The following is a 27,773-nucleotide window of genomic DNA, read 5'->3' as shown; positions in this document are numbered from 1 at the left end:
CGTTTGAGTGGCGTTGACGCTCACTAAAACCATAAAAGGGTGTAAATCCCAGAAATGGCCTACGATATCACTATAATGTGCTGATCGAGGTGGTCGTACAGTAACGTGTTAACAAGAGCACAGTACCGACATCACAGACTTGCTTAAGATAAAGCGGAGGTAGAATGCCTTGTAAAGGTACTTCCATTAAACCACAATCCGACTCCTTCACCTCAGCACGATACAACCTCCTGTCTCACACTGATTAGAATGGATGCCATAGTTTTACAGCCTAACACCTGCTCCAATTTTACGATTCATTAACAGCAGTCTGGGTTCTCTGGTCTCTATTCAAGACCTCTGCGCAAAGTCCAAGGTCTCCCGGAATTTCTAGCATTTCCTATTCAGTAGGACGGTTCTATAGGCTATAGAGTGCCCATGCTCCAATTCTTTCAAAGCACGCCAATCACTATTGTGCTCCCTGACGGCACTGAGTTCTGAATGCAGCAATCTGAGGCACAGTCAACAACAGAAACAATAAACATCCCAGAAGGGTTAAGCATCTTTAATAAATGATGTATGCTGTCAGAGCATCTTAAGAGCCTGCACATTAAAGGTATAAAAATAAAGATTGAGTGAGTTGGAGTCCTAAAACCCCAACCTGGCATACTTTATTTATCCCATTATACTTTACAGCCCATTACATCAGTATAGCCATTTGAACGTGGCAGACATAGAGGTGCCCCTACACTGCCTGATGTGATATTACTGGGCCATATTCACAAGTATATAATGCCAACCACTGCGCTGATTAGCGACTGTGAAAAAGTAACAAATATGACTTTTAGGCTCCATTAAGATACTTCAACAATTACATGGTCCTTTATTCAAAGGATTACAAATAAAAGTGAAACGGGTAACAACAACTTCATAGAATTCATATTTGATATTCAGGATCAGGCCTTACTAGTCCTTAAGTTATGGTGTCAGGTTTTGGGAAATTCCTTGATCCTGTGACACATACAGTAATGTAGCCCACACTAACAATCAAATGAATAAAACTCTCGATAATGAAACCTAACTATATACAACACAAAGGAATATAATAAAGCAATAGGGTGCAAAGATGAATGAGTCAGTTTATTGGTGCCATAATCCTGGTACCCTTATGCAAGCAATACAAGTGTGGCATGACTATGTGACTGGCTTATAGACCTGATTAAAGACAGGGGACGAAAACGGGAGATTCATGTGGCCGTCTGTCCAAATGCCATGTAGTGTGCAGTTATAAATTCACGACCTAAAATTCCAAGATTAGATCTAATTCCTTTGGTAAGAGTTGGAAACTTGGAACAATGAACCAATGAAAAGTGAAAAACGCTCCAGCCCGTTGGTCTGTGCCAGCTGGTTGAACATGGAGTAGCAGGAACTGGAACAATAATAGCTTATGAAAATGATGAAAAATCTGTTTCTACTGGTGTTGAATGTAAACCTGTACAGACAACATTTTTAATTGATTGAGGACAGTTCGAAATGTACTGGGGGGGGGCTGGTCCAAAAATAGGGAAGGGCTGTAAAACATTTTTTTTTGCTTTGGGAGGGTTGTGTTTTTTTTATTGGGCACAGGTGTCACACCCTGATCTGTTTCACCTGCCTTGTGATTGTCTCCAACCCCCACCAGGTGTCTCCCATTACCTCATGTGTATTTATACCTGCGTTTTCTGTTTGTCTGTTTCCAGTTCATCTTGTCCCATCAAGTCCTACCAGCAGCTTCCCTGTGCTCTAGTTATTGCTTTTCCTAGTCTTCCCAGTTCTGACCTTTCTGCCTGTCCTGACCCTGCCTGCTGTTCTGTACCTGCCTGTAACCTAAGCACATATATTGGCTATAGTAGGCAATATCATAGAAGCCTTATCCAGAGTGACTCATATCAATTTTCATACTTGTTTGTACTGGTCCCTCATGGCAATCGAACCCACAACCCTGGCATTGCAAATGCCATGCTCTACCAAATGAGCCACACAGTCATATGGAAATGTTATGGTATTTGCTCCACTGGTTTTGTTGGTAGGCCACTCTGATAGGCCTACATTCTGTTCAAATAGCCACGATAGCCTATTGGCCACTGTCTGAAATTTTAATTTAAAGCGGATACAGCCTCAGTGTTCACACAATCTGGGCACAGACGTTTAATGTCTATTCCACATTGGTTCAACGTAATTTTATTTAAATGACGTGGACGTTGATTCAAACAGTGTGTGCCCAGTGGGCAGTTATTGTGCGCTGGAAGTTTCACAGAATGGAAATTTATGCTCACAAGACCGGTTCTGAGTATACTACTCGCTAATGTCTCTAGATTACAAGGTAGATGAAATTAGGGCAAGGCTTGCTTTCCAGAGAGACATCAGGGATTGTAACATACTATGTTTCATGGAAACATGGCTGTCTTGGAATATACTGTCGGAGTTGGTACAGCCACCGGGATTCTTTGTGCGTCGCGCCGACAGAAATAAACATATTTCCAGGAAGAAGAAGGGGGTGTATGATTAACGACTCATGGTGTAATTGTAACAACATACAGGAACTCAAGTCCTTTTGTTCATCTGACCTAGATTTCCTCACAATCAAATACCGACCGTATTATCTCCCAAGAGAATTCTCGTCGGTTAATGTCACAGCCATGTATATCCCCCCTCAAGCCGATACCACAACGGCACTCAAGGAACTTCAATGGACTTTAAGAAAACTAGAAACCATATATCCTGATGCTACGTTTATTGTAGCTGTGGATTTTAACAATGAAAATTTGAGAACAAGGCTACCTACATTCTATCAGCATATTAATTGAAGCACTCGTGCTGGCAAAACTCTGGATCACTGCTACTCTAACTTCCACGATGCATGCAAGGCCCTCCCCCACCCTCCCTTCGGCAAATCTGACCACGACTCCATTTTGCTCCTGCCTTCCTATAGGCAGAAACTCAAACAGGATGTACCCGTGACAAGGACTATTCAACGCTGGTCTGACCAATCGGAATCCACGCTTCAAGATTGTTTGATCACTGGGACATGTTCCGGGTAGCCTCAGAGAATAATATTGCTTTATACGCTGATTCTGTGAGTGAGTTCATAAGAGATGCATAGGAGATGTTGTATCCACTGTGACCATTAAAACCTACCCTAACCAGAAACCATGGATAGATGGCGGCATTCGCGCAAAACTGAAAGCGCAAACAACCGCATTTAACCATGGAAAGTTGACTGGGAATATGGCTGAATACAAACAGTATAGTTATTCCCTCCGCAAGGCAATCAAAAAAGCTAAATGTCAGTATAGAGACAAAGTGGAGTCGCAATTCAACGACTGTGGCAGGGTCTACAGACAATCACGGACTACAAAAAGAAAATCAGTCAAGGACATCGACGTCTTGCTTCCAGACAAACTAAACACCTTGTTTGCCCGCTTTGAGGATAATGCAGTGCCACCGACACGGCCCGCTACCAAGGAATGTGGGCTCTCCTTCTCCGTGGCCGACGTGAGTAAGACATTTAAAACTTAATTGGGATAGGGGGCAGCATTTTCACTTTTGGATGAAAAGCGTTCCCAGAGTAAACTTCCTGCTACTCAGTCCCACATGCTAATATATGCATATTATTAGAAGTATTGGATAGAAAACACTCGGCAGTTTCTAAAACTGTTTGAATGATATCTGTGAGTATAACAGAACTCATATGGCAGGCAAAAACCTGAGAAAAAATCCAACCAGGAAGTGGGAAATCTGAGGTTGGTCATTTTTCAACAGCCCCTATTGAAGATACAGTGGGATATTGGCCATGTTGCACTTCCTAAGACTTCCAATAGATGTCAACAGTCGTTAGAACGTTGTTTCGGGCTTCTACCTGTGAAGGGGGGCTGAATGAGAGGGAAATGAGTCAGAGGTCTGGCAGAGAGCCACGGGCTCGTGACGTGCGGTCATGTGAGAGCGACCTGCGTTCCATTGCTTTTCTACAGACAAAGGAATTGTCCAGTTGGAACATTATTGAGGATTTATGATAAAAACATCCTAAAGATTGATTCTATACTACGTTTGACATGTTTCTACGGACTGTAACGGAACTTTTTGGACTTTTCGTACAACCTTTCCGGTGGACTTGCCCGCGCCTCGTGAGTTTCGATTTGTTTACTAAACGCACTAACAAAAGGAAGTGTTTAGACATAAATGATTAACTTTATCGAAAAAAATCAAACATTTATTGTGGAACTGGGATTCCTGGGAGTGCATTCTGATGAAGATCATCAAAGGTAAGGGAATGTTTATAATGCTATTTCTGACTAATGTTGACTACACAACATGGCGGATATTTCTTTGGCTGGTTTGGGCTCTGAACACCGTACTCAGATAATTGTATGGTATGCTTTTTCTGTAAAGTTATTTTGAAATCTGACACTGCGGTTACATTAAGGAGAAGTTTATCTAAAGTTCCATGAATAATAGTTGTATCTATTATCAATGTTTATTATGAGTATTTCTGTAAATTGACGTGGCTTTCTGCAAAATCACTGCATGTTTTGGAACTACTGAAAATAACACGCCAATATAAAATGAGATTTTTGGATATAAATATGAACTTTACCCAACAAAACATACAGTGCCTTGCGAAAGTATTCGGCCCCCTTGAACTTTGCGAACTTTTGCCACATTTCAGGCTTCAAACATAAAGATATAAAACTGTATTTTTTTGTGAAGAATCAACAACAAGTGGGACACAATCATGAAGTGGAACGAGATTTATTGGATATTTCAAACTTTTTTAACAAATCAAAAACTGAAAAATTGGGCGTGCAAAATTATTCAGCCCCTTTACTTTCACTGCAGCAAACTCTCTCCAGAAGTTCAGTGAGGATCTCTGAATGATCCAATGTTGACCTAAATGACTAATGATGATAAATACAATCCACCTGTGTGTAATCAAGTCTCCGTATAAATGCACCTGCACTGTGATAGTCTCAGAGGTCCGTTAAAAGCGCAGAGGGCATCATGAAGAACAAGGAACACACCAGGCAGGTCCGAGATACTGTTGTGAAGAAGTTTAAAGCCGGATTTGGATACAAAAAGATTTCCCAAGCTTTAAACATCCCAAGGAGCACTGTGCAAGCGATAATATTGAAATGGGAAGGAGTATCAGACCACTGCAAATCTACCAAGACCTGGCCGTCCCTCTAAACTTTCAGCTCATACAAGGAGAAGACTGATCAGAGATGCAGCCAAGAGGCCCATGATCACTCTGGATGAACTGCAGAGATCTACAGCTGAGGTGGGAGACTCTGTCCATAGGACAACAATCAGTCATATATTGCACAAATCTGGCCTTTATGGAAGAGTGGCAAGAAGAAAGCCATTTCTTAAAGATGTCCATAAAAAGTGTCATTTAAAGTTTGCCACAAGCCACCTGGGAGACACACCAAACATGTGGAAGAAGGTGCTCTGGTCAGATGAAACCAAAATTTAACTTTTTGGCAACAATGCAAAACGTTATGTTTGGCGTATAAGCAACACAGCTCATCACCCTGAACACACCATCCCCACTGTCAAACATGGTGGTGGCAGCATCATGGTTTGGGCCTGCTTTTCTTCAGCAGGGACAGGGAAGATGGTTAAAATTGATGGGAAGATGGATGGAGCCAAATACAGGACCATTCTGGAAGAAAACCTGATGGAGTCTGCAAAAGACCTGAGACTGGGATGGAGATTTGTCTTCCAACAAGACAATGATCCAAAACATAAAGCAAAATCTACAATGGAATGGTTCAAAAATAAACATATCCAGGTGTTAGAATGGCCAAGTCAAAGTCCAGACCTGAATCCAATTGAGAATCTGTGGAAAGAACTGAAAACTGCTGTTCACAAATGCTCTCCATCCAACCTCACTGAGCTCGAGCTGTTTTGCAAGGAGGAATGGGAAAAAATTTCAGTCTCTCGATGTGCAAAACTCATAGAGACATACCCCAAGCGACTTACAGCTGTAATCGCAGCAAAAGGTGGCGCTACAAAGTATTAACTTAAGGGGGCTGAATAATTTTGCATGCCCAATTTTTCCGTTTTTGATTTGTTAAAAAAGTTTGAAATATCCAATAAATGTCGTTCCACTTCATGATTGTGTCCCACTTGTTGTTGATTCTTCACAAAAAAATACAGTTTTATATCTTTATGTTTGAAGCCTGAAATGTGGCAAAAGGTCGCAAAGTTCAAGGGGGCCGAATACTTTCGCAAGGCACTGTACATGTATTGTGTAACATGAAGTCCTATGAGTGTCATCTGATGAAGATCATCAAAGGTTAGTGATACATTTTATCTCTATTTGTGCTTTTTGTGACTCCTCTCTTTGGCTGGAAAAATGGCTGTGTTTTTCTGTGACTTGGTGGTGACCTAATATAATCGTTTGTGGAGCTTTCGCTGTAAAGCCTTTATGAAATCAGACACTGTGGCTGGATTAACGAGAATTGTATCTTTTAAATGGTGCCTAATACTTTTATGTTTGAGAAATTTGATTTATGAGATTTCTGTTGTTTGAATTTGGCGCCCTGCAATTTCACTGGCTGTTGGCAGAACCCCGTTCCCAGACAGGTTAAACGTGTTAACCCTCACAAGGCTGCCGACCCAGATGGTAGCCTCCTTCACTCATGCTGCCAAACATACCCTCGTAAAACTGACTATCCTGCCAATCCTTGACTTCGGCGATGTCATTTACAAATTAGCCTCCAACACTCTACTCAGCAAATTGGATGCATTCTATCACAGTGCCATCTGTTTTGTCACCAAAGCCCCATATACTACCCACCATTGTGACCTGTATGCTCTCGTTGGCTGGTCCTCACTACATATTCATCGCAAACTGGTTACAGGTCATTTATAAGCCATTTCTAGGTCAAGCTCCGCCTTATCTCAGCTCACTGGTCAACATAGCAACACCCATCCGTAGCACGCGATCCAGCAGGTATATTTCAGTGGTCATCCCTAAAGCCATCACTTCTTTGGCCGCCTTTCCTTCCAGTTCTCTGCTGCCAGTGACTGGAACTAATTGCAAAAATCACTAAAGTTGGAGACTTATATCTCCCTCACTAACTTCAAGCATCGGCTGTCAGAGCAGCTTACCGATCGCTGCAGCTGTACACAGACCATCAGTAAATAGCCCATCCAAACAACTACCTACCTTTTTGCGTTTGTTTTTTTCTGCTCTTTTGCACACCAGTATTTCTACTTGCACATCCTCATCTGCACATCTATCACTCCAGTGTTAATTGCTAAATTGTAATTATTTTGACAACGATGGCCTATTAATTGCCTTACCTCCTTACTTCATTTGCATACACTGTATACCAATTTTCTATTGTGTAATTGACTGTACGTTTTTTTATCCCATGTGTAACTCTGTGTTGTTGTTTTTGTTTCACTGCCTTGCTTTATCTTGGCAGGGTCGTAGTTGTAAATGAGAACATGTTCTCTACTGGCCTACCTGGTTAAATAAAGGTGAAATACATGTATTATTATTTATTTTTTTAAATCCCTAGCCGCGTCCTCATTGCATGCACAGACCAGCTGGCTGGTGTGTTTATGACCATATTTAATCTCTCCCTATCCCAGTCTGCTGTCCCCACATGCTTCAAGATGGCCACCATTGTTCCTGTACCCAAGAAGGCAAATGTAACTGACTGTCACTCCATAGCACTCACTTCTGTCATCATGAAGTGTTTTCAGTGACTAGTCAAGGATCATATCACCTCCACCTTACCTGTCACCCTAGACTCAGTTCTATTTGCATACCGCCCCAATAGGTCCATAGATGATGCAATCACCATCACACTGCACACTGCCATATCCCATCTGGACAAGAGGAATACCTATTTAAGAATGTTGTTCATTGACTACAGCTCAGCATTCAACACCATAGTACCCTCCAAGCTCATCATTAAGCTTGAGGCCCTGGGTCTCAACCCCGCCCTGTGCAATTGGGTCCTGGACGTCCTGACAGGCCGCCCCCAGGTGGTGAAGGTAGAAAACAACATCTCCACTTCGCTGATCCTCAAACTAGGGGCCCCACAAGGGTGCGTGCTCAGTCCCCTCCTGCACTCCCTATTCACCCATGACTGTGTGGCCATGCATACCTCAAACTCAATCATCAAGTTTGCACAACGACGAACCAGCCTATAGGGAGGAGGTGAGGGCACTCAGAGTGTGGTGTCAGGAAAACAACCTCTCACTCAACGTCAACAAAACAAAGGAGATGATAGTGGACTTCAGGAAACAGCAGAGGGAGCACCCCCCTATCCACATCGACGGGGCAGCAGTGGAGAAGGTGGAAAGTTTTAAGTTCCTCGGCATACACATCACGGACAAACTGAAATTGTCCACACACACAGACAGTGTGGTGAGGAAGGCGTAACAGCACCTATTCAACCTCAGGAGGCTGAAGAAATTGAGCTTGTCACCTAAAACCCTCACTTTAATAATGCCACTTTAATAATGTTTACATATCTTGCATTATTCATCTCATATAGATAGATATACTGTATTTTATACCATCTATTGCATCTTGCCTATGCTGCTCAGTCATTGCTCATCCTTATATTTCTATGTATATATTCTTATTCCATTCCTTTACTTAGATTTGTGTGTATTATGTAGTTTTTGTGGAATTGTTAGATTACTTGTTAGATTTTGCTGCACTGTCAGAACTAGAAGCACAAACATTTCGCAATAACTGCTAACCATGTGTATGTGACCAATAACATTTGATTTGATTTTAATTGAATTTGGTCAGCGCCAAAAGTGTTTAAGGGAACATTGGTCAGGAGATGGCGTGACAGCTCGGTGTTGGTGTTACACTGATCACTTTGAAAATACTCATCACAATATTAACCCATTTACATCCTTGTACTATATTTAGTACAATATCAAAATGCGCCACAGAACAAATTCTGTTTGGCATAAATGCATGACATTTTGTTTCAATATAGTTAGTACAAGTGTCTAGACAGGCCATATTGAAATAGTAATATTGTCTATCATACTTCCAGTGTCAATCAATGTTGGGATTTTGAGAAAATGTTAACAAAAACATTTAAAAGACTTCAGCAAGCGTATTTTGAAATACAATTCAGAAGTATTGTTCAGAAGTATTGTTAGACCTGTTGTAATGATCAGATGTTAATAATTTGTGGTATATAGATTGTCCAGAACAATATACGTATACTGTATATAAAAACAATATCTAAAGAAATCCACGCAAACTCGCTTTCACACACACACACCCCTAGAGTATATGCGTTGTACAGTATAGCTCTCCCCATCCCCATCATGTGAGATATTGATCACCTCCAGCTCGTGGTTTCAGCCAATCAGACTGTCCACATGCACCCCACATTGCCCATGCAATGATGTTATTGGTTAGAAGCTCTTAGCTAGCCCAGCACTGGCCAGTGGGATCCGTTGCATACTCTCTCAAGCGTATACGTATTAACCGGGCCTAAAACTGTATTTTTCCCAGTGTCAGAGCGTGGGTGGACATACGTGCATGGGATGTGTGATTACAAATTCCTGTGTGTGTTAACTCTTTGGCTGCTTTAACCAGTAGAATACGTAGAGCCGGGTCGCTCTTTTTCAAAATAAGAGAATGGAAACTGAGTCATTTTACAGTGTTTTCTCTCGTTCTCAGATATTAAACATGTTCACATCTTTTAATAATTGTCTCGACCAATATATATAAAAACAATATCTAAAGAAATCCACACAAACTCACACATACTCCTAGAGGATACTATACAGCGTAAGCAAAGCTTTTGTTCATGTCACAATGTATGCATTCAAAAAGGGATTCAATTCATTATCTGAACTACCCACACTTAATCACACATACCACAGCAAAAGGTAAACAAATAACAATTCTACAGTTCCTACAAACTTAACATTCAATCAAAGAAACCAGTCAGGACATCAGACTAAACAAGATTAGCTTCAAAGACATGTATTTGTAAATAAATTCAGAATGGTTGTGCTTTCCCACCAGGTGTTGCTTGTGTGTTTGTGTGTGTGTATCTGTGTGTGTGTGTGTATCTGTGTGTGTGTGTAAACATGTGTGTTTGTGAGAGAGAGAGAGAGAGAGAGAGAGGAAGAGAGAGGATGCTGTATCATGCCTCTCCATTGACTTGTACTGGATTTGCTTCTGCTATATAATATACTCTATGAGTGTGTGTGAGAGAGAGAGTATGGGTATTTCTTTAGATATTGTTCATACACTGACTGTACAAAACATTAGGAACACCTTCTTAATATTAAGTTGCACCCCCTGTTGCCCTCAGAACAGCCTCAACTTGTTGGTCATGAACTCTACAAGGTGTTGAAAGCGTTCTAAAGGGATGTTGGCCCATGTTGACCCCAACGCTTCCCACGTTTGTGTCAAGTTGGCTGGATGTCCTTTGGGTGGTGGACCATTCTTGATACACACATCAATAAGGGATCATAGCTTTCACCTGGATTCACCTATGTCATGGAAAGAGCAGGTTTTCTTAATGTTTTGTACACTCAGTATATATACTGTTTATATACAGTATCAGTCAAATGTTTGGGCACACCTACTCATTAAATAGTTTTGTACTATTTTCTACATTGTGGAATAACAGTGAAAATATCAAAACAATGGAATAGCACATATGGAATCATGTAGTAACTAAACAAAATATCTTTTAAATTTTAGATTTGTCAAAGTAGCCGCCTTTTTCCTTGATGACAGCTTTGCCCACTCTTGCACACCTGTTAATTGAAATGCATTCCAGGTGACGACCTCACGAAGCCAGTTGTGAGAAGGCCAAGAGGGTGCAAAGCTATAAAATAGATTTTGATTTATTTAACAAAAACTCACATTGTAGAAAAACGCTTTGACCGATTGTAAAATCTTCTTCAGATTTGTCCATCAGCAAGCTCAGAGAACAAGGGCACCAAAGGAAATGATTCATTTCCGTTATGGACATGAATGGGTTAAAAATGATACTAATAGAGAGAAATAGTAATGGCGTCTTTGTGTGGAGACAATGAATGACGTTTTTGGAGGATAATAAGGCATGTGCTAAACAGGCTTAGGAGATCTTATACGTTTTGTTCTATGAGATAATCTTCCGCAGCTAACGTCGCTTTTTGTGATTTGCTATGAATTTATGTAATATTAAAAAAACACAAAGCACATAAAAGAGACTTCATAATTCATAAAGGTGATGTTAACTGACTGCTATTATCTCATAGAACAAAATGTATAAGATCTCCTAAGCCTGTGTTAACCTCGGACGTTATTTCCAGCATTTATCTCATAAACCCCATTCCATCCCCATTCATTTTCCCTATGGAGATGGCTGAACGAACCAGAGGTAACTCACTTCACTTTATGACTACAAGCTGGCGAGCTCTATACATTCACATACTTTTATGTCACGCAGTATCCAGCTGAGTTGATAACGAATGTTTCTTTCCTGTTTTTTTTCCCCTCACGAAACACTAACATTAGAGGTATTTCTGAAGGAACTCACCAAAAATAAAGCTCATTAATGCATTATTTTAACTCTGTACACTAAACAATAGCTTTTCACCAGACACATCTATCAACATCATATCTGAAGATTACATTTTACGATAGTTAAATAACTGCAAAGAGCTCACCCCCACGAAACTCTTTATGGGAGTTGACATTGGTCATGTGTCATCCTGAATAAGACTAGATTGAATTTTTTATCAAAATAAAGTCCCATAAACCTTTGTAAAGTAGGCTACAGTGCATATTTGTGATATTACTCAATGCAACACACTGAAGAACGAAATTGAGTTGAACAGTCCAGGGAGGACATAGCTATGTGTATTTCTAGAGGTCATGGCGTTGAGGACAGAGTGGCAGGCTTCTCATCCTGAGGTAATAAAGTGCTTCTCTACCACTGCCAGTATAAACTACCATGGTTTCGCACTTGCAGTGCATTAAGGGTAAACACAGCTCACAGTTTGCTGTCTGGGTTTCATGGACTCGTGTCTAAGTGTTAGGCCCGGAGCTTTTTTAGAATTTGTAAGGCCAAGGAATTCTTACGTCATCCATCGTAAGTAAGCATTTCCCGGTAAATGACACACCTGTTGTTTTCGGTGCATGTGACAAATAACATTTGACTTGATTTGATGAACTGCCTTCACCGAGTGTAGGCCTTTTATGCATTGCGCTTCTAAAAAAAATAATAGGCTCCTGTGAAGTTTCTTGTATGTGAAAGGCAGGTTCTCAATAAGCAAGATATAGCATAGGGCTACCGTTGATATGGCGTTATAGGACTGAAAAAAATAATTTGCCTATGTTTGGAGAAACGGGCCTTTTGTAACCAGACGAGGCACTCTTTGGAAATGTAGATGGTTACAAGCCGAATGGAGTATGCACTGCAGGTAGGCATATGTGAATTGTGAATAATGCAAAAGCATGTCGGCAAAAGACACAAGTAGACCATTTAGAAACCTTCTGGCCAGGATAAGAGAGACACCAGATGCATTGCTGTTGAACCAGCTTTTCGTTACAGTAGGGTCGAGTTAGTCTACTAATGACTGTTTTTAAAAAAAATCAAATTAAATGGAAAACAATTAAACTATTAAAATGACTGTATTTCTATTAGCAACTGTCTGGAGTATAACGATATAATACTGTAGTCATACTCAGATACAACTTTTCTTTAAAGGATTGACAATACTATTAAATTGCTGATGTTCGACAGTGAATAAATAATTGTTTATTGTAGAGCAACTTTTTTCAACTCAAATAATCTGTGCCTGGGGAACATCAACAAAAACAAGCTTCATAAGATCCATTTGTTTGGGAGAATACATCACTGAGGCTAAGTTCATGTTGCCTTTTCCTTTTATTTGTACCTTTAGTTAACTAGGCAAGTCAGTTAAGAACAAATTCTTATTTTCAATGACAGCCTAGGAACAGTGGTTCAACTGCCTTGTTCAGGGGCAGAAAGATTGATTTTCTTTACCTTGTCAGCTCGGGGATTTGATCTTGCAACCTTTCGGTTACTAGTCCAACGCTCTAACCACTAGGCTACCTGGCACCCCATACCTGACGTCATCCATCCAATATAAGAGCAGGTGCTGTAGCAACAAAGACGATTAATAAAGGCAATGATGTGTATAATGAAAATCAGACAAGGCTCTCCTTAAAATGCTCCTCTCCCCGTGGCAAAGTATTTAGAACTAGTTTTAGTTCTCCCATTGGCACGTGTCTCTCGTTTAAGAATTTTACCAAATTACATTTTCATTTCAGATGGCGGACAAATCGATCTGCCGTCTAACATGCGGAACGCTTTAACATTCCAGAGGAACCTATAAACTGGAGATTTGTTCAGTCAAGTCTAGCTCAGACAGAGAACAATCCCTCTCAAGAGGGGAGAGAGAGTCACCCAAGCTTATGCAGGGCCAGGCTCTGGGGAATACATGCGGAAGCACAAGTACTTGGTTCTTGAGTTTGTTTTCTATCTACTGGTTGTCTGAGGCAGACCACAGCACGACTTTCTGCGTATTTGCCCTGTTCGTTTCATCTCTTCCAGTCGGTCCAAGGAACTGATTACCACTGCGGTCTTCTCCTCTCTCACTTCTGGAAGTTATTGGGCCAGCAGACTAAAAGTTTAGGTTCCCAAATGTTTCTGTGGTATAAACAATCCCTAGTGAGTTTTTAACAGGGATTTTTGTTTCACTGACTAAATTCCGGAGATACACTGAAATTACACTGACGTATTCAAATCCACCCCAAGAGCACTTACCCCTCCATAGAGAAATCAATATCATAATCAGTTTTTTACATGTTTGTTGTCATTGATTTCCATTAGTCACACGTTGCAAAAATAAACACTCCTGTTTCTCTTGGACTAAACTCTAGGGGATAGATAAACAGTCTAGCCGCTACCAAATATGTCCACCATTCCAATCCCAAATGTTAAAAAAACTAAACATTATTTTCCGGAGATCTGAAAAAGTGTGGAGCAAGTTCTTAGAAAACAAAGTACCAAGAAAACAAAGCAGTATTTTCCTCATCACACTCTATTCTGTGGCTACTATAATTCAAATGCCAACTGACACCTGCTCACTCAAGTTTCTATGATGGTTACAGTTTTTTACAATCACTTTGGTGCAATTTTCACAAGTATGTGGTACATTTTCACAACTCTCAGCACAAATATCTTAACAGATCCTAAAAATGGCTCATGTTTCAAAACTCCAAGCAATTAATTGACTGAGTACAACGAACAATTCACAAAGTCACTTGTTAACTGTACCAAATCTCTCTTTCAATTTCGATACTTATTCAATCTTTCCTGTGGTAGTCCTCATGAGAGCCAGTTTCATCATAGCGCTTGATGATTCTTGCGACTGCATTTGAAGAAACTTTCAAAGTTTTTGAAATGTTCCGGATTGACTGACCTTCATGTCTTAAAGTAATGATGGACTGTAATTTCTCTCTGCTTATTTGAGCTGTTCTTGCCATAATATGGACTTGGTCTTTTACCAAATAGGGCTATCTTCTGTATACCACCCCTACTTTGTCACAACAAAACAGATTGGCTCAAATTAAAAAGAAAAGAAAATCCACAAATTAACAAGGCACAGCTGTTAACTGAAATGCATTCCAGGTGACTACCTCATGAAGCTGGTTGAGAGAATGCCAAGAGTGTGCAAAGCTGTCATCAAGGCAAAGGGCGACTACTTTGAAGAATCCCATCTGTTGGGGACTGTTGGGATTGGGATTTTAATGATGCCAGAACACTGGTGAAACAGAAATACAAGCGAGAGGATTGCAAGTGGAGATATTTTAGTGAAGATATGTTACTCTGACCATAGACATAGTGTGGTGCGGTTCCAGCACCTTTGTGGTGGCACAAGTAGCATCACCCATGTGGGTGTTACACATGGATGTAACTACATATCAGGACACCTAGGTCCGGACCTTTTTCAAATTTGTATAATGTACAGTATATTGTACACAGTAAAGAAAATCAATTGCGGGTCAACATCTAAATATTGTTCCCAGCATTGATCAAAGCTCAGAATGCTTATATTTTTGATCTGACTGAATTCTATTTACATCTGCCTCTCTGTGAACGAGTGGAATCATTTACAGTGGTATGTTATGTTATGTCCGCCTGCATCCCACGGATTTGCCTCCCATATTTCCCATTTTAGCAGCACATTCAGCACTCTGTCAAACAACTAATTCTCGTGGAACAAGCAGAGGGCGATGTGAAACGAACTACCCCAGCTCGCAGTCAGCTCTATAGGCAACTAGTCTAGAGATGCTGCTGCTCACAGCGTGTTTGTGAGATGCCGTACAAAAGGCAATTTTAAAACCATTCTGCAACTCCTGCCTTGTCTACAGACATCCCCCCCAAACAAACACAAACTGACTCTCGGAGAATGAGTGCACTACTGGTAAATAGTCACTTATGTCAGTAAGGTGGCTATCTGCCGGCAGAGACTTAAATTGCTGTAACATTGAAGGGCTCTGGCTAGTGTGACTTAGCCAGCTAGAGGGATGAAGTAAGAAGCTAAAGTTAAACAGAGCCTACCTAAGCAGGAGCAAATATTACGCTACTAAAATCTCATAATATCTTTGCTTTACAGAGTGTAGGCTACTGAGACATACAGTGATGTGGCACTCAGTAGGGAGGCCGAGACAGGCTGCGATGCATGCAGGAGGAAGCAGAAGAGACAGAGAGAGAGTGTCGCATCGGTATGAATGAATAGGGAGACAGACGCAGGAATTCGTAATAGTTTTTTTTACTGTACCCAAATTACGGCGTGCCGTGTAAAGGCACGGGGACAACAAACACTGAACAAAACACACGGGGTTGAAACCCAAACAAAAGAGTGAGGAGTACCTCAAATAAATAACACACGCACACAATGATTAACACAAGGGACGAAACCCGTAATCATCTACGCAAGGGCACGAAAGGGCACGAAAGCCCAAAACACACAGCACAGTTACTCACACGCACAAACGGACATTGTAACAATAATCGACACCCAGTGGAAACCAAAGGGCACGTACAGTATATACAAATACTAATCATTGGGAATAGGGGACAGGTGTGCGTGATGAAAGTTACGGGGGATCCGTGACAGAGATTGAGGAAGCCAGCGGAGAGAGAGGTTAGTACAGTGGTTCCCAAACCTGGGATCACAGTTCCCATTTGTGATCCCCTGAGAAAATCTGTACTAATCTCATCTAACAAGTTAGGAACTTTAAAAAATAGGTTGTTTCAATATGAACATATCTACATGGCCTATCTTCCCTATAGGTCTACATTAAAATGCAATCAAAATGCAAACAATGCGGTAATCTGTTTTTTTTATTGCTGTTGCTACATATCAGTGTGAATATTTTCTCATATTTCCTCCTTTTCAGAGGTATAACATAGCAATTGTATAGCTAATAGGCTATGTGTTTTTTGTAAATTGACTGAGGTGAATGAACCTACAGCAGCCAAGGTGATAATGGCTGGGGTTGTTTTTGCTTGTTTTTGCTGTTCACCAATAGCAAATAACCCTTCCGGACCACACTAAAACTCAAACCGCAGCGATGGCCCTGGTGCTACACGGTGTTTGTTGAGAGGAGTGGCTAGCCAGCTAACCATCAACAAAGCCAAAGAAAGGAGGACGTGAGGGGATAGCGAGATGAGATTCAGAGGCTGCGGACCTGACTGTCTCTCTGACTCTGACTGACCAGCTCCCTCGGAGATCAGCAATGCTTCCTCCGCTCTCAATACCATTTCATCTGTTTCAACTCCCATATATTATTCAGCTCCCATCCTAACTGACTTGCTGATTTCATTTGAAATAGTTTTTGTTCAAATTACTTGTATGTGCAGTATGCTGAAATTCAGCTTTTGGCTGCCAAGAGTACTTGTACTTTTTACTCCATACATTTTCTTTGACAACCAAAGGTACTCGCTACCTTTTAAATGCTTAACAGGACAGGAAAATGGTCCAATTCACGCACTTATCAACAGAACATCCCTGGTCATCCCTACTGCCTCTGATTTGGCGGACTCACTAAACACACATGCTTCGTTTGTAAATGATGTCTGAATGTTGGAGTGTGCCTCTGGATATCCGTAAATTTAAAAAATAAGACAATGTTGCCGTCTGGTTTGCTTAATATAAAGAATTTGAAATTATTTACACTTTTACTTTTGATACTTAAGTATATTTTAAACAAAACACTTTTAGACTTTTACTCAAGAAGAATTTTACTGGGTGACTTTTACTTTTACTTGAGTCATTTTCTATTAAGGGATCTTTACTTTAACTCAAGTATGACAATTGGGTACTTTTTCCACCACTGCTCTCAACCTGCCATTGGATACAAATTATAAAACAATTGTGCATGTCAACAATTGTGCATAGTCAAAAACTGTACAGAAAATCATATTTAGCATCTATTATTCTTTCTATTCAGCACTTAAAAAATACACTTTAAATGTGTATCTTTCACTGTTTGCTATTGGATTCAAAGGTAGTTAAAATGACTAAATGCAGAGCCTATCATTATCTGATGTATTGGGGCCTAAACAAAATGTGCTCATGGTACAGTATTTAATAAATAAATAATATTTTGCATGAATGACTCAGAGGTGGAGGGTGTGTGAACCCCCTATGAATGCGCAATCAAAGTTTCTGAACATAAGTGTCACACCCTGATCTGTTTCACGTGTCTTTGTGCTTGTCCCCATCCCCCTCCAAGTGTTGCCCATCTTCCCCATTATCCCCACTGTATTTATACTTGTGTTCTCTGTTTGTCAGTTGCCAGTTCGTTTTGTTTGTCAAGCCTACCAGCGGTTTTCCCCTTGCTCCTTTCTGTTTCTAGTTCCTGTTTTCTAGGGTTAGTTTGTTTTCACATCTAACCTTTAGCTCTTGGGTTTGCTCAGCTCCACAGAGTTCTAATGCGATGTGAAAGTGGAGTCTATTGATCCTTCAACAAGGCCCTCTCCCATGCCATGCCTTTCATCAGAACACATCCTCTATCTAGTATCTTCCACACACCAAACCTGGCATTGTTGCGTAAGCTCACTTTGACCAGCCAGGCAGGCAGCTCACATTGGAACAGAGATGAACACACTTCTAGTCGTCACAGCTAATCATCAGAACACACTTGCTTTGCCTTTCCTTAACTCCTGGCTCTCTGCTGTTTACACCTCTTATCTCTGTCTTGCTGGGAGAATCAGCGAATGGGAAATCACCACATATCATTTCTAACACCAGCTTCATCAGAGACCAAGGATTGGAACCAAAATATTTTTTGTTCTGAACAGAACCATCATTTTTTTATTTTTTCATAATAAACTTTTGAAAGACAAACACACACACTGTGCACTGTGCTGCCAGTACCTATGGACAGACAAGTTGAGAGCGCGAGATGCGGGTTGGGAGAGTGCGAGAAAGGGTGGAGGAGGAGGCTTGGAATGAAGTGCTGGGCATCTTGTTATGAAATGCATTATCTGAGTTAGGCCCACAGAATTTTACCTACAGAGGAGCGGCTTCTATGGAGGAACTTTGAATGACGTCCGAGAGTTGGACCAGAGCTATTGTTAACTAGCTTGTGTGTGCAGAGCAGCACTAGAATTAAAAACACGTCTTACATTTTTGCAGTTAATAAATGTGAAATGGGATACCTATACTACCCTTAGCTAGCACTGAACAAGTTCATCCATTCTTCTCTAATTAAAAATCTCTCTCTCTAATTTCTGAATCGTGCTTTTAATGTTGCCAGTAGGCTACAGTTAGTGGTGTAAAGTACTGCAGTAAAAATACTTTAAAGTACTTAAGTCATTCTTGGGGGTATCTGTACTTTACTTTACTATTTAGATTTTTGCCAACTTTTACTTTTACTTCACTACATTCCTGAAGAAAATGTACTTTTTACATCACACATTTTCCCTGACACCCAAATTCACACACTTATCAAGAGAACATCCCTGGTCATCCCTACTGCCTCTGATCTAGCAGACTAACTAAACACAAATGCTTAATTTGTAAATTATGTCTGAGTGTTGATGATGCTGTCTGGTATGCTTAATATAAGGAATTTTAAATGGTTGGTACTTTTCTGTTTACTTTTGAGCAATTCCATTTACTTTTGATACTTAAGTACATTTAAAACCAAATACCTTTAGACTTTTACTCAAGTAGTATTTTACTGGGTGACTTTCACTTTTACTTGAGTCATTTTCTATTAAGTTCTCTTTACTTTTACTCAAGTATGACAATTGAGTACTTTTTACACCACTGGCTACAGTAACCTATGCTTCGGAGGGGGAGGGGCAGACAGTATACACACGCACACATACTGGCAAAGATTTCCAGCTAGCAGGCAGACACTGGAAGATTTGGAGTGACAGAGGGAGGGCTTTGAATAGGCGCTTTGTTGCGATTTTTGTGGGACTGAACAAAATTGCCCAGAACGTAAAATAATGTTATCATCTACGATGTCCCTCTACCGGGACAGTTGAGCTAACGGGCGCTAATGTGATTAGCATGATGTCAGTAACAAGAAAATTTCCCAGGACATTTTATTTTACCTTTATTTAACTAGGCAAGTCAGTTAAGAACAAATTCTTATTTTCAAATAACAGCCTAGGAACAGTGGGTTAACTGCCTGTTCAGGGGCAGAATGGCAGATTTGTACCTTGTCAGCTTGGGGATTTGAACTTGCAACCTTTTGGTTGCATATTCCAATGCCCTAACCACTAGGCTACCCTGCCGACATTGACATGTCTTATATGGGCAGAAAGCTTAAATTCTTGTTAATCTAACTGAACTGTTCAATTTAAAGTAGCTATAACAGTGAAAAATGAACATACTATTGTTTGAGGAGCGTGCACAACAACAAAAAAACTTTGTCACGGCAACTGGTTTGATACATTCACCTCAGAAGGTAAACAATGTACTTAAATACAGCAATCTTGCTCTGATTTGTCATCTTGAGGGTCCCAGAGATAAAATGTAGCATAGTTTTGGTTGAATTTGAACCCTGCTGTGTCCAGCTCCACACCCACCGTCGCCAGACCATCTAGAAATGTGAAAGTTAGTGTATAAGCTAATGATCCATCATGCATGACATTCCTGGGAGTGTGTAAACTTAATTTTTGTATGTTCTCTATAGTTAAGTACTTGAAAATGTATCAAATGACCAATTCAGCACATTTGGGCAGACTTGATACAAAATATTGTCCAGTATTACAATGCTTCACTGGAACAATCTGAAACTTTGCACACATAATGCAAGTGGCCAAAATCTAAATTGCACCTAAACTGCAATATTACAGTATGGTCGTTCTCTTGCATTTCAAAGATGATGGGCAGAAAAAAAATAATGTTTATTTGTTTGTATTATCTTTTACCGGATGTTGTGTGTTATATTCTCCTACACTAATTTCAAATTTCCACAAATTTCACTTCCACAAAGTGTTTCCTTTAAAATGGTATCAAGAATATGCATATCCTTGCTTCAGGTCCTGAGCTACAGTTAGATTTTAGGTAAAAATGTTTGTTTTTTTAAAGGGTCTGATCATTAAGAGGTTATAATCAAAACATAGATGACAAAATAAAGTCAAAGAAAACAAACAAACAAAATTTACAATTGTGGGAGACCTTTAGTAATATCAAGTAAACCTTACTTTTTTCAATCAATTTGTCAAATTTCAGATGTAAGTTCGGAACCTTTGAAAGATAATACAAAGAAAGAAAAAAACAGTTTTTTTGTATTTTTTTGTTGTATCATCATCTTTGAAATGCAAGAGAAAGGCCATAATGTATTATTCCAGCCCAGGTGCAGTTTAGATTTTGGCCAATAGATGACCGCAGTGTATGTGCAAAGTTTCAGACTGAACCAATTAAAATTTTGACTGCCCAAATGTGCATAATTTGTTTATTAAAAACTTTTCATGCTCAAAACTGTGCACTCTCCTCAAACATCAGCATGGCATTATTTCACTGTAATAGATACTGTAAATTGGACAGTGCAGTTAGATTAAGAAGAATTTAAGCTTTCTGACAATATCAAATACAGTTGAAGTCGGAAGTTTACATACACCTTAGCCAAATACATTTAAACTCAGTTTTTCACAATTCGTGACATTTAATCCTAGTAAAAATGTCCTGTTTAAGGTCAGTTAGGATCATCACGTTATTTTAGAAATGTGAAATGTCAGAATAATAGTAGAGAGAATCATTTATTTAAGCTTTTATTTCTTTCATCACATTTCCAGTGGGACAGAAGTTTACATACACTCAATTAGTATTTGGTAGCATTGCTTAACTTGGGTCTAACGTTTCGGGTAGCCTTCCACAAGCTTCCCACAATAAGTTGGGTGAATTTTGGCCCATTCCTCCTGACAGAGCTGGTAGAACTGAGTCAGGTTTGTAGGCCTCCTTGCTCGCACAAGCTTTTTCAGTTCTGCCCACAAATGTTCTATAGGATTGAGGTCCGGACTTTGTGATGGCCACTCCAATACCATGACTTTGTTGTCCTTAAGCCAATTTGCCACAACTTTGGAAGTATGCTTGGGGTCATTGTCCATTTGGAAGACCCATTTGTGACCAATCTTTAACTTCCTGGCTGACGTCTTGAGATGTTGCTTCAATATATCCACATGATTTTCCTTCCACACAATGCCATCTATTTTGTGAGGTGCACCAGTCCCTCCTGCAGCGAAGCACCCCCACAACATTAACCAGCATGGCTGATTAATTAGGGCCGATTTCAAGTTTTCATAACAATCGGTAATCTGCATTTTTGGACACTGGTTATGGCCGATTACATTGCACTCGATGAGGAGACTGAGTGGGAGGCTGACCACCTGTTATGCGAGCGAAGCAAGGAGCCAAGGTAAGTTGCTAGCTAACATTAAACTTATCTTATAAAAAAACATCTATATTAACATAATCATAAGTTAACTACACATGGTTGATGATATTACTAGTTTAACTAGCTTGTCCTGCGTTGCATATAATCAATGCGGTGCCTGTTAATTTATCATCGAATCACAGCCTACTTTGCCAAATGGGTAATGATTTAACAAGCGCATTCGCGAAAATAGCACTGTTGTCTCACCAATGTACCTATCATAAACATCAATGCCTTTCTTAAAATCAATACTGAAGTATATATATTTTTAAACCTGCATATTTAGTTCAAATAAATTAATGTTAGCAGGCAATATTAACTCGGGAAATTGTGTCACTTCTCTTGCGTTCTGTGCAAGCAGAGTCAGGGTAGAAGCAGCATTTTTGGCCGCCTGGCTTGTTGCGAACTGTGTGAAGACCATTTCTTCCTAACAAAGACCGTAATTAATTTGCCCCTCATTTACATAATTATGACATAACATTGAAGGTTGTGCAATGTAACAGCAATATTTAGACTTAGGGATGCCACCTGAACAGTTCCGTATTTCACTGAAAGAATAAACATCTTGTTTTCGAAATGATAGTTTGACCATTTTAATGACCTATGGCTCGTATTGCTGTGTGTTTATTATATTATAATTAAGTCGATGATTTGATATTTTATAGAGCAGTCTGACTGAGCGGTAGTAGGCAGCAGCAGACTCATAATCATTCATTCAAACAGCACTTTCCTGCGTTTGCCAGCAGCTCTTCGCAATGCTTGAAGCAGTGCACTGTTTATGACTTCAAGCCTATCAACCCCCGAGACTAGGCTGGCAATACTATAGTGCCTATAAGAACATCCAATAGTCAAAGGTATATGAAATACAAATGGTATAGAGAGAAATAGTCCTATAATTCCTATAATAACTACAACCTAACACTTCTTAAGTGGGAATATTGAAGACTCATGTTAAAAGGAACCACCAGCTTTCATATGTTCTCATGTTCTGAGCAAGGAACTTAAACGTTAGTTTTCTTACATGGCACATATTGCACTTTTACTTTCTTCTCCAACACTTTGTTTTTGCATTATTTAAACCAAATTGAACATGTTTCATTATTTATTTGAGGCTAAATGGATTCTTATTGATGTATTATATTAAATTAAAATAAGTGTTCATTCAGTATTGTTGTAATTGTCATTATTACAAATAAATGAAAAAAGAAATGGTCCGATTAATCGGTATCGGCTTTTTTGAGTCCTCTAATAATCGGTATCGGTAATCGGTCGACCTCTAATATCTATGTCCCGGGAAATGTTCTTGTTACTTACAACCTCATGCTAATCGCATTAGCCTATGATATAGATATAGATATCTATAAACTATATCTTGAGATATGTGACTCTTATTTTCTCTCTTCAAGTTGACAAATACTGACTGTTTACTCTACATAGCATATCTGTGTTTTCTTAGCACATTGAAGATAGGAAGCCTATATTGAGTTCAGATATCCATCTCTTGGCTGACTCTGGAGAGGCGAAGGTTGAGAGCCATGCATCCTCCGAAACACAACCCAGCCAAGCCGCACTGCTTCTTGACACACTGCTTAACAACGAAGCCAGCCACACCAATGTGGCAGAGGAAACACCATACACCTGGCGACCATGTCAGTGTATATATTTTTCTTTCATGCACATATCATTTGGGGATTCCCTCCAGATATCATACGTAGTATGGCTGGATTTGGACTCATTAGATGTCCTATGTGGACATACTATTTCTTCTATATGTTGACAAATACTGACAGTAGGCCTTCATAGTATATTTTCTCAGCGTATACTCTTGGCTGAGGTCCATAGCAGGATCGTGATATGCATTTTTTTAATGCTAAATAAGGACAATTGCTGATGCATATTTGAGTTTTGAGGACATGCCTAGTGGTTAGAGCGTTGGACTAGTAACCAGGAAGGTTGCAAGTTCAAAACCGCGAGCTGACGAGGTACAAATCTGTTATTCTGCCCCTGAACAGGCAGTTGCCCCTGAACCCACTGTTCCTAGGCCGTCATTGAAAATAAGAATTTGTTCTTAACTGATTTGCCTAGTTAAATAAAGGTCAAATAAAAAATATATAAAAAAAATTGACAAATATTCAATCCATATCATTCAAACTGACAACTGGAGAAACAAAGAAATGAGAAGCTGTTCAGAAAATACCTCAAAGAAGTTAACGCTAAAGTGAGCAGCTAATTTGTTGCAAACAAGAATGTATGATTCGGAGTGTATTTAACACAGGCATACTTCATTTAACTTTGTTATACAGGCCAGTAATGTGTAATGAATGTGATATTGTTGATCTTCTGTATTTTCAAGTATTGTGGTGGCAGCATCATGTTATGGGTATGCTTGTCACCGGCAGGATCAAAAGAAAAGGATCAAAAGAATCAAAAGATCAAAAGAAATATGAAAGGAGCAAAACCCAGGGAAAGGTTCAAGGAAAACCTGCCATAGTCTTCTGCAAACCTAACCCTGGGATAGAGTCGTAGTCTTCAGTGAGACAATTACAAATGTTTTTATGCCATAGACAAACTAAAATGGCTATCCAAGAGGTGTTGAGTGTTCCTGAATGGTTTTGTCTCAGTCTGGACTTAAATGTACTTAAAAATCAATGACAAGGTTTGACTTGCTGTCCATCAATGGTTCCCAACCAAACTGGCTGAGCTTGTGGAGCAATTTTTACCCAAATATGTTGCCCTAAAAGTTGTGCAAAGTTAGCAGAATCTTATTCAAAATGATTCACAGCTGTAATGGATACCAAAGGTGCTTCATCCAAGTATTATTTTTGCGCGACCCAACCAAATTCACATAGAAATAGAAATCTGCAATTCTCATTGAAAGCAAGTCTTAGAAGCGGTAGATCTGTTCTATGTGCACTATTTCTATGCTTCTCATTCTTAAGGTCCATTTTTGCGTCTTTTACTTTTGGTTTTGTACACCAGCTTCAAACAGCTGAAAATGCAATTTAATGCAATAAATACAATAAATGCACTCACAGCGGTTTAGTTGGTAGAATGATTCTTTACTCTATAATTGATTGTTTTCTCACATAAACTAGAATTTTAGCAACCAGGAAATGGCAGAGTGATTTATGCATAGTGCACCTTTAAATGTTGAATACTTTGTCTTTCACTTTGAAAATATGGAGTAGGTTGGGTAGATCGGTAGGTTAAAAAAATCAAACATAATCCTTTTTTAGATTTAATTTTATGGCCGGAAAATGTGAAAACTGTGAAAGGGGTTTATAGACTTAGATTAAATATGCATCCAAATAGATAGTGTGACGTGGTGTGGTGTGAACAAGTGACTTTGTGAATGTGTTTGTTGTACTCAGTCAGTTGTTAGAATTTTGAAAACATGAGTCATTTTCATGATCTGTTTAGATTTCTGTGCTTAGAGTTGTGAAAATGTACCACATACATGTGACAATTGCACCAAAGTGATTGAAAAAAACTGTAACCCCATATTTTTACTGCATTTCATTTTTTGATTCTACAAAATGTTTTGCTGTTTTCAACTTAAACAAAATTACGTTGCTCTTGTTAAAGCTTTTGGAACTGATTAGTATTTTAAAAGAAGGTTTAATTATATTGTATTCAGGATTTTATTAGAGACAGGTGAGGTAAGGCACGGCTGGAGTACCTTCGATCAAGATGCATTGGTTAACCTTGATTGCTCCATCAAATAGCCTGTACGACTATCTTACATAATGTGCCAGTGTACATTTGTCAGTGTAAATGTCAGATGTAACTTCAATGCAGTGTTCATATGCATAAAATAGACAACCACACTCATACCAATTGGCCATTACATAGCACTGTAGGCAAAATGAGGACAAATGTGTGTAGTTATTTTGATATTAACTTTCATACTTTGAAACAATGTGAAATGTGACTATTCTAATTATTGGTTTTAAGTAGGCTAGCTATGGGCATGCAGTGCTGTTGTAGTCTTTTTTTAATGTAGATCGTTTCCAATATTCATAGTATACATTTGGTTTGGGGTTGTAATAACTATGATACAAGTGATGGTCTAATGTAAACAACAATCCATAATAAATTTATATTTTTTTGGAATGCACTAACACATTATGTCAGTGTATATACAGTAGTTGGCACAACACGTGTATGAAAAACTGGGGCAACAAGCACAGCATGATTCCCAAACAAAGTGGACTTACAACTACTTTTCATCATTAGTGTAAAAGTTAGGGACAACAGCACATATAGTGGCTGTCAGTGTCCTGTCCTCCCTCCTACGATTAACTTCCATGATAATATATATAAGTGTCAATTATAAACACTTTATACAATACAAATATGACAAATACACATAAGGGCTTAATTAATTACGATGTAGAATAATAATCATTCCGCACACTTACCATTTCCTTGTGGAGACGCTGGGTCCCAAAACCATTTTACGACTCTATATGCCCCTTGAGAAAAATCACATTTTCGACTTGTATCAAAACACAGGTATGGAGTGAACTGTTTTTTTTTGTGAGTGCAATTTATGAGCTGTTCCCGGCGGACATTCACAAAGCGAAATCGTGTTCCATGTATGCTGAGCGCAGTCGGAAGTATGAGCGCAAATGTAAAAGGCTGGACGGAATCATACGCGTGGGTCACCACCGCGCGCTGTTCTGTGATTGAAGTGCTTGGAAAGCACACCCTCGGTATTCCCAGCAAATTGTACCTTCAAGTCCCTCCTCTTTCGCCTGGTGTCTATTTACTTGGTAAATAAGCTCCGTTTAAAATCGGTTGCAATTATCCTCTTTCATTGTCGCTTCAAAATGGTTTGATACATGTAGGCTTGGTGGCAAGTGAAATTCATTGTGAATTAAATTGCTTGAACACATATGTGGACTTGCAAGATAGATTCCACGAGTGTAAATTGCTCTGTTATGCCATTTTTTCCTGATAATTCGTAAATCTAGTATTTTTTTCTGTTAAAATATCTTAGCAAATAGTCTACTACAAATCACTGTGATATGGACTGTTGGCAAAGAAACCCTTATGTAAAATTTGACAAGATGTATTCTCAAAATAGAAGAGCTCTGGGCAAAATATTATTAGGGGTTTGCAGACAAGCTGTGAAACCTATTGTTATTCTTATATTATTATGGTCAAATAACTCCAGTTTAGATTGATCACTTTTTTTCTACTTTGGCACAAAGAACAAAAAGAATGGCAGAGATTGGCCTATAGGTAGCGCTGTTATAAGCAGTCTCACTTAAACCCTCATATCCGGAGCCCCGTTTGACCTAGTGTGTGTAGGTGCCTTTTCTCATGCTGAACAAAATTATTATAAGGACCCATTAGGTCTGTCAGGATAATATTTAGTACTTTATTAGGATCCCCATTAGCTGTTTCTGAAGCAGCAGCTACTCTTCCTGGGATCCGCATAATACAGAACTTCAAAAGACAAGAACAGCTCAAGGACTGTACTTCACAATTTATAGGAGGATGATAGAATTTCCTCAATCTTGGAAATTTTGGCAAACATTTGAAAAATGTATTCTCATGAACCGTAAGTACAAATAACACCAAAAAATGGGTTATTGATAAATCAGGAAATCAGATGTTGTGTCCATTTAAATATGTTTTAAATCCACTAAACAATGGCTTATTAACTTTAAACTTTTTATAATCATCAAAGACATTACCATGATGAACCATGTTAAGTTTGGCAATGATATCGTTAACAAATAATAATTAATAATTAATAATTAACAATTCACTTTTTTGACTACAGTTGAAGTCGGAAGTTTACATATACTTAGGT

General features: G+C 39.3%; 1 protein-coding gene across 3 annotated transcripts in view; it reads right to left on the bottom strand.

Annotated features, from left to right (window-relative positions):
* Window positions 1-26,623, bottom strand: part of LOC112220734 (5-hydroxytryptamine receptor 4) — a 135,030-nt gene extending 108,407 nt beyond the window's left edge. For all 3 annotated transcript variants that reach the window (XM_042302892.1, XM_042302893.1, XM_024382593.2), the window contains exon 1: window positions 26,371-26,623. The gene's annotated coding sequence lies outside the window, so the exon portion shown is untranslated. The remainder of the gene's footprint in view (window positions 1-26,370) is intronic.
* Between the last annotated feature and the right edge of the window lie 1,150 nt (window positions 26,624-27,773).

Source organism: Oncorhynchus tshawytscha, linkage group LG21 (genome assembly GCF_018296145.1).
Source record: "Oncorhynchus tshawytscha isolate Ot180627B linkage group LG21, Otsh_v2.0, whole genome shotgun sequence".
NCBI classification, from domain to species: domain Eukaryota; kingdom Metazoa; phylum Chordata; class Actinopteri; order Salmoniformes; family Salmonidae; genus Oncorhynchus; species Oncorhynchus tshawytscha.
The sequence above is the reverse complement of the archived record's forward strand: the minus strand, read 5'-3'. Positions and strand labels throughout refer to the sequence as shown.